This window comes from Elephas maximus, chromosome 2 (assembly GCF_024166365.1).
Source record: "Elephas maximus indicus isolate mEleMax1 chromosome 2, mEleMax1 primary haplotype, whole genome shotgun sequence".
NCBI lineage: Eukaryota > Metazoa > Chordata > Mammalia > Proboscidea > Elephantidae > Elephas > Elephas maximus.
Genome location: NC_064820.1, coordinates 95,391,772 through 95,399,715, shown reverse-complemented (window position 1 = coordinate 95,399,715; position 7,944 = coordinate 95,391,772). Strand labels below are relative to the sequence as shown.

The 7,944-nt window shown below is 39.9% G+C and overlaps 1 protein-coding gene across 6 annotated transcripts in view; it reads left to right on the top strand.

The window, feature by feature from the left end:
• The first annotated feature begins 4,043 nt into the window (after positions 1 to 4,043).
• MEF2C (myocyte enhancer factor 2C) overlaps positions 4,044 to 7,944 on the top strand; it is a 157,715-nt gene continuing 153,814 nt past the window's right edge. For 3 of the 6 annotated variants that reach the window (XM_049867369.1, XM_049867352.1, XM_049867377.1), the window contains exon 1: positions 4,044 to 4,309. The gene's annotated coding sequence lies outside the window, so the exon portion shown is untranslated. The remainder of the gene's footprint in view (positions 4,310 to 7,944) is intronic. The other 3 variants (XM_049867322.1, XM_049867314.1, XM_049867359.1) reach the window with 2 other exon arrangements.

The following is a 7,944-nucleotide window of genomic DNA, read 5'->3' as shown; positions in this document are numbered from 1 at the left end:
GGGCTTTGGTAGACTGCTGCTTTAATGTAGGGAGGTGGTAGAAAGAGAGGACGGTGGTGTAAGATGCTATGCTGAACAGAAATTGGAATGAGCTTTCCCAAGAGTTAAAATCCTAAGGATCATGCTCTCTGTAACTTTTGTGGCACTTTAATCAAATGGATTGCTAATGTAATTCTTTTGGAGAAAAACAAGCTCATATATATTTACATTTATAATAAAGGAATTTATGATGATCAGTAAATGAAAGAAATATTTGGTGGTTCCAAAAAAAAAAAAAAACTGGCTTGATGGTAAATCAATATGACATAGTTTTCTCTTAAAGGAAGTGTCACCTTTCATTATACTGGAAAGACCAGTAGCTTTCAACTGGTTTAAAGGGTGTAAGAATTTTCTGTTTTCCAGTCTTAGGAGTTGAATTGTTACTCATTTTACATATAAACAAACTGAAGCCCAGAAAGGACATATACATAAGTTAGGCACAAATCTTGAACTGGATAGGGAATCCAGGTCTCCTAACACCTAGCCCAGGCTTCCCCCTATACCAGGAGATAATCTGATCCTAGCCAAGAACCGTTAGGTGGCAAGGATAAGGATGACTCTGGTTGGGGCGGGGAGCGGGGGAAAGCCCAGAGGTATTTAAAGATTACGAAGCACACTCTGGGTGAACCACTTTGTGGATTACTCATGAATAATTTTATATCTCAGGTGACTTGCTATTGTATATTTCTGAGCAACCTCTTCTGTTCCACTTCAACTATAAAGGATCTTGGGAAGAAAACTAACGTTAACTTAGGGTACACATAATTAAGATGCTACATCTGCTTAGGAGGAAATCTTCGATTTTAAAGGCTGTGATATAGTCCAGATCCAAATTATTTTTGAATTTTCTAGAGTTTGGGGTTATACACACTTTTGAATGCTTGCACTATTATTGGTAATTATAGGTTTGCTGTAATGTTTATTATTAAAAAATTCTTCAAATAAAAGGAAAAAGAAAAATAGTTGCTCTTTGAAGGGGAACAATCTAAAATAGAAGTGTACTGTGATAAATAGAAATACCCTCTAAAATGCATTAAAAGTGGCCGTAGTTTAAAGTCATGTATAGGCTATGTCTATTTGCTCACGTAAAATAGGCTGTTACAATTCATTACATAAATTTCAGGCATTATGGCAATCAGCTCAGATGGCCCTGCATATGGTTTGCTTTATCAGGGCCTTTCTGAACCTTGAGAAGACTAAATTAATTCCATTTTTACCACTATATATAGACAATATCTTAGTACTAAAAATCTGCCTTTAAATTTTTTTTTTTCTAGAAGTTGTGCCTTGAGTGAAAACCTGATATAGGTTATCTATGCCGTATTAAGATGAATTGATTATAACAGTAAACTCACCTGATGAAAAATAAAGAGACAAAAAATACGTTGTAGATACTAATAAAAGATAATACTGCTTCTGGTGGTTTTTGCTTTGTGACAGTGTGCCATGCTTGCTTATAATAAAAGCAAGGGGATTCATTTTAGCTGTGCTGATAGTCACCATGGGGTGAGCCAGAAGCCTGAAGACTGTTCAGATCTAGTTGTACTTGCCTGTGAAATCTACCTTCCCCTTTCAGTTGAAGCCCTGGGGATGCCACCTAAATGTTGAGCCCACCCTTCTGAGAGAAACTGCTCACATCAAATAGCCCTTACAGTGAAGTAGGAGGCTTTTAAAACCACACTGTCCTCATGCATTAAAATAGTAGTCTGGAGGCATACTACAGAACTTAACAGGAAATGCAACCAGTCATTGGGTTAAATACACAGTACTGAAAGGAATTTTTTTTTAAATGAGGCGATACCTTTAATTAGCTAGATATTTCAGTTTACTCCTGTTGTCTACTGTTGATTTTCCCTTCTTCTTTTCACAATATTAAAAAAAAAATTTTTTAATTGGGCTAAAGATTTTCTATAATCTACAGTTCTACTGGCATACAGTCTTGTCTTTTTATGATCTGTATACTAGTTGATATATTTTATCTTTGACTTTATTGGATGTGGTGAAATTGGCTAGGGAGGAGAGGTCCCCAGTCACTGGTGGTTGTCGTTAGGTGCCATGGAGTCGGTTCTGACTCATAGTGACCACACATACAACAGAAGGAAATACTGCCCTGTCCTGTGCCACCCTCACAATCAATGCTATGTTTGAACCCATTATTTATTGCAGCCACTGTGTCAATCCATCTTCTTGAGGGTCTTCCTCTTTTTCACTGACCCTCTACTTTACCAAGCATGATGTCCGTCTCCAAGGAACTGGTCCCTCCTGATAACATGTCCAAAGTAGTGAGACACAGCCTTGCCATTCTCGCTTCTAAGAAGCATTCTGGCTGTACTTCTTCCAAGACAGATTCTGGCAGTACATGGTATATTTAATATTCTTCGCCAACACCATAATTCAAAATCGCTGGTAGCCTTTGCTAAATATTGAATATTAACCTAATTTATTTTTTCTAAGGAAACGTGTTTGCTATGCTTAAACCTGAAGATAAGTATACTTTCTTATCAGTCTCTATTTCTGCTTCCTGTGCAAGCTGAAACTCTTCAGGATAAGTGAAGTCATCAGCTATCAGACAGGGAAGCCTAATGCATTTGGGAAGTTGGTTTTGTTTACATGTTAATGACCTGGATAAAGTCCAGTAAGGTGTGGAAGAGATAGGGTTAAGGGGAAATCTCCAAGGAAGCTGCAGCCTCCGTACATGTTTCCAAACTGATGAAAAAGTTCATGGCCCCGTCGTGAACTGGATATTTCAAATACAAGTAATTTTCTTTATTATTTTGTACACTACTAACACTCGAGAAGCATTTCGGCTCGCCTTTCAAGCCCTCCAACCTCTAAGGGCCAAAAACCGCGGATTCTGGGCGGGCAGGAAAAGCGCGCTGGAATCGAGTGCTGCAGACATCCTGGACCGTGGCTTTCACGCGTGAGTAGCAGAGGAGCGCACGGACCGGTGGAGGAATGAAGTGGTTAACGCGTCTCCAAAGGAAGGAAAAGTCACAAGGGTAACTATTAGGGTCGCGCTCCTATTGGTCAAAGGAAAGATCCCGAGATTGGAAGGACTTTTCTGCTGGCGGGCTCGCGGCGTCCCCGGGGAGCGAGCGCGCTGCAGCAGGAGGCTCGATTCTCTCCGAGCGTCCTCGGCGACGGCGCCGGGGGAGAAGCAGAGAGCCGCAGCTCGCCGTGTTGTCTTCATTTCGTGCAATAAAGAATTGTCATTAGGTTTGCGTATGGCATGTGCCATTACCCCACCGTAAAACTAAAATTAGCAAAATGTCAGGAATGGAAAGATTGATTCACCAAGATGCAATTATCATTTAAAAGTGCTTGATTGAGGTACTGATGTTCAGTGATTTATTCTGCATACCATATACATAATTAAAGTAGTGTAGTGGAGTAATTTATCAATCTAGTTGAGACTGGAGGGGTGAGGAGAGAGCTGCTGTATGTTTGTTTTATTAAAATGCTCCGAGATCTAGTCCCGCCTCCCTTTTGCAAGAGTGAAACTGATGATTTCTCCAGCTCGCGAGGAGAGAGTCAACGGTTTGGGATTGTGGGGGAGAGACAGACAGAGGAAAAAGGCAGCGCGAGGCAAAGGCAAGGGTAAAATAAAATAAACGGAAAGAAAAAGGCACTTCATCGGACGTGCTGCTTAGGACCCCAATCCTGTGTGCACCGTTCTTCCTTGCCACCGCCCCCCCCGCCCCAATATCCTTCAACCCCTCCCCACCCCCACACCTCCGCCTTTTTTACGCGATGTTTCAAAGGCTGTGAGCTGCTCTCTTTTTCCCATTCGTCTTCTGTCACTTCCTTCCTGGACGCAGTTTTCTGGACGAGTCTGGTTACTTTTAATCTGGCCGGCCGCTGAGAGCCACTTTCTCCTCCTCTTCGTAGTCCTCCTCCTCCTCCTCCCCCTCCTCCTCCTCGGACCGGCCTTGGCGCGCGCGAATGCGCGGCCCCGCGCGCGCCTCCCCCCCGCGCGCGCCTTCCTCCGCGCGCGCGCGCGCGCACACGCACACATCGTCTCCAGCTCTCTGCTCGCTCTGCTCGCAGTCACAGACACTTGAGCACACGCGTACACCCAGACATCTTCGGGCTGCTATTGGATTGACTTTGAAGGTTCTGTGTGGGTCGCCGTGCTGCATGTTTGAATCAGGTGGAGAAGCACTTCAAGGCTGGACGAAGTAAAGATTATTGTTTTTGTTTTTTCCCCCTCTTTCTGTTTCTTAAGAAAGGAAAATATCCCAAGGACTAATCAGATCCGGTCCTCCTTCATGTAAGTACCTCTGACATTTCTCGAGGAAATAGAAATAGCCGGGGTATTGTCTCTGAAATATGCATCATTCTATTCGACGGCACTTGGGCTATCCCTGTGCCTTTTCTGAAGGCTAGAGTTGAGGCTTGTTGTGCAGCCTTTTTGTTAGATGCCCCATGATTTTCTTGTCTGTGGCTAAAAGTAACTTTTTAGATAGTCGTATCCGTTTGCCATCAGCTATTGAAATCACTCCTGACTTGTTCCTGTCACACCAGTGTGTTTAAAGTTTCATGAAGTTAGTTCACGTCATTAGCATGTTTGGTATGGTGGAGCGTGTGGAGCCTGGTGGATTTTAATATTTCACAGAATGTTCTGTGACCTTGAAGTATATGCCACAAGAATTAGCAGTTAGTTCACTGTGGAAAGATGCTGCCGCGAGTCCCCCCAAAGACTCTAATTTGCCCTGGGTTATGCTCCTAAACCACTAATACTTGGGATTAGTTTGAGATAAAGCATGGCTGTCTGTCAGAGTATACCTTTGTGCATCTCCTCCCCTCACCGAAGTGCTGGCTTGATAGAGGGTTTCTTAATTGGTGTGGACAAAAAGTAATACCCTGGTGTCTGTAATCTATACATTTCACAATTGGTGTTGGGATTTCAGCATATGCATTGTTGTTCAGGTCAGGTCAAATGCATAGCTGCTTAAAAACAAAGTTAAGTCACTTAAATTGCCTTCTGTTTGGACTTTGGATGAAAGTTACCAAACTCAGTGATAAAGTTTGGCACAAAGGACGCTTATATAAGCATACACTGGCACATTGTTTATTTTATTATTAAATAGTATGCAAGTATTTAAGTTTAATACCGATTTAACTCCTTTCTAGAATATGGTTAATGCTTCTTAAAGGAAATCTTATATCTGAATTATTTCTAACAATTCTTGGTCTAGTAATTATCATGCTTCGGGGAAAACCTTTTCTTTCTTCACATTGTAGGAATGTGTGTCTTTTGTATAAAATACCCTTATATGTGAAGGCTGACAGTGTAATCAGTAGAATCAGGCTCTCTGCCAGCTCTCTAACCGATCTTGGTCCTCAGTGGAGAATCGCTCTGACACAAAGTGCATCTTACTATTGTGAATCTGATACTAACTCCAATAGTAACTGTCTTATGAAATGCTTAGTGACTGCATACATTTTGTAAGTGCTATGAAGGAAACTCCAGCCACTTCATTATACCAGCCTCTTTTTCACTGGCACCTTGCAATGGAATTGTGGTTGCAGAGCGGAGATGTTTATGGAGAGCACAACAACTCCAATCCCTAGAGACTTGGTAGAACGTGGAAATGTGACCACCTGTGAACCCCATTTAACCTCTGTATTGCATACTCGTTTTAGCTTTAATTAGATCAACAAAGTACAATTTGAAGTGAAAACATTTTAATTTTAAAAATCATGTCAGTTCTGGCTAGCCTTTGGAAATGCTCAGTATGTTAACAGTATGGCACAAGCAGTAGTTGTGTTTCTCGGTCAGTTTCTGTCACAGATAATGCAGTTGATACACTGTGTTATTGTCTTCCAGCATATGCACAAAATTATTTATTAAGTTAAGAGAAAGTAGTTACAAAAGAAGTGGCTTCAGAACTTGACAGATAAAATGAGATACCCCTGTCTAACATTCTATCTCAACGGGGAAAAAAATCTCTTAAATATCTTGTTCTATATGTAGCTGTATATTAGACTAGTAACTCAATTCTAAAAGTTTTCATCAAAGCACACTTTAACATTTGTTTAAAATCTGGTCACCCAGTCAAGTTGGGGAGATAGTAGTTCACAGTTATCTTTACTTCAAGTTTTACCAAACTTCATGAAAATCCATTTTTACTAATTTAAGTCAAACAGTATTTTGGCATATTTTCCTGGCTTCTTCTTTCATTTATTACACTATTTATATCCTTGATTGTTGTGAATGTGGAATATATTGAAAGATAATATTAAAGGTGAACTTTGACTAAATGTTATTTCTTAGGTTTAAATAACAAATGAGTACTTTATAAGAAAAAGTCAGCTTTCCTGAGCCGTTCATCTTTTCAAAGCATGCAACCACAGATACTAACTTTTCAGAATAGAAACACATTGACATTAAATAACTACATGAAACTTCAATAACAAGGACTTATTGCACCTTGCCTCTTCTTTTAAGCATGTTCATTTTGCAAAATTTGGGGGAAATGGCTCATCGTAACGGGGAGAAGGGCTCTAAAGAGGATTCAAAATTAAATCATGAAAAAGTTATCATGTTTTACATTTTTCAGATTTCTATGTATTTCTTCTTTGGCCCTCACCTTACCAAGTCAGTAAACTGCATTGGTATCACGGCCATATCTTTCCAATAAATGATTGATTGTACTTAAATTTCTTTTATAAAGAACCAGATTAAATACCTCCTTGGCATGTGTTAACATTATCTTTTAAACCTTTCTTCTGGCTATTGTTGTATATTTTGTGGTTTTATTTCCTAACTCTGTGTGTGGTATATTTTGAGCCTATGAAATCTCAGAAAGTGACAAAAATGGGGAAATATCTGTGCAGCAATTCTTGGCTACATAGAAACAAAGCAATAGTTATTAAACAGAGAACACTGGCTTTAGGGACCTTATTCAGAGCAACATGGCAGAATTTAATATGCCATTTAAGGGTTGCAAAGTGGACTTTAAAGAGATTATTGATAAACTGCTACTTTTTTCCAAAAGCACATCTGCTGAGAAGATACCACACAAATTAATATCTAAAGCTTACGAGAATGCATATATTCATTTTACAAAGATAGCGATTGCCTGGGCTCAGTGAAAGGATTTAATCACCGATGTTAGTCAGTGGGCTGCATGGGGAAGGATAGGTGGTTACGATCCTCACCCTCAGCACTGTACCTTAATCTCATGAGCGCGTGGACTGCCCTGCACTTAGTAGAGCTTGGCTGTTCACTGAGATCTGTCATCTCTAGGAAATCAAACCAGATTACAGAGGCGATTCACAAAACCAGGAGCAACAACAGAATCTGTGCACCTTACAAAAGGCAGATTAGACAGTTCACATGTTATTTTGATAGGTCAGAGATAAAAACTGATTGCTGAGGAATGGCAAGACACTCCAGTTTTAAATGGTTGCTAGATAAGTGTACCACGACCCTGTTGCTTCATCATTATGAAGAGCCATTCAAACAGTGGAAAACTCAGTTTTCAAATGACAGGTTTTCAATAGTGAAGTGACAGAAAACTTGCCCTTTTTATATACGTCTTTGTTGCTTAAATTTTAAGTTCCATTGCTTCTTTATGAACAGACATCAAGTGCTGGCGACTTGCATGAAGCAGTTAGTATAAAACTTAAATGCATTAGACATTTCCAGAAGTATTGTGGAAAGCACTAAAAACCGAATTTGCCAGAAATGAAACATACACCCGTGGTATGGAGGAATTGAGCAGAAAATGCACAATAGTCGATATCCATTATGTTATTCTGTTACCAGATAATAGTCTTTTAAAAATGTGTAATTATAAATCTGTAAGTCCATACATCTGAAATATATATGAGATAGGTGTTTATTGGTCAGATCATATGCATTTGATCATGTTATCAAAAAATCATCCTTTACAACAA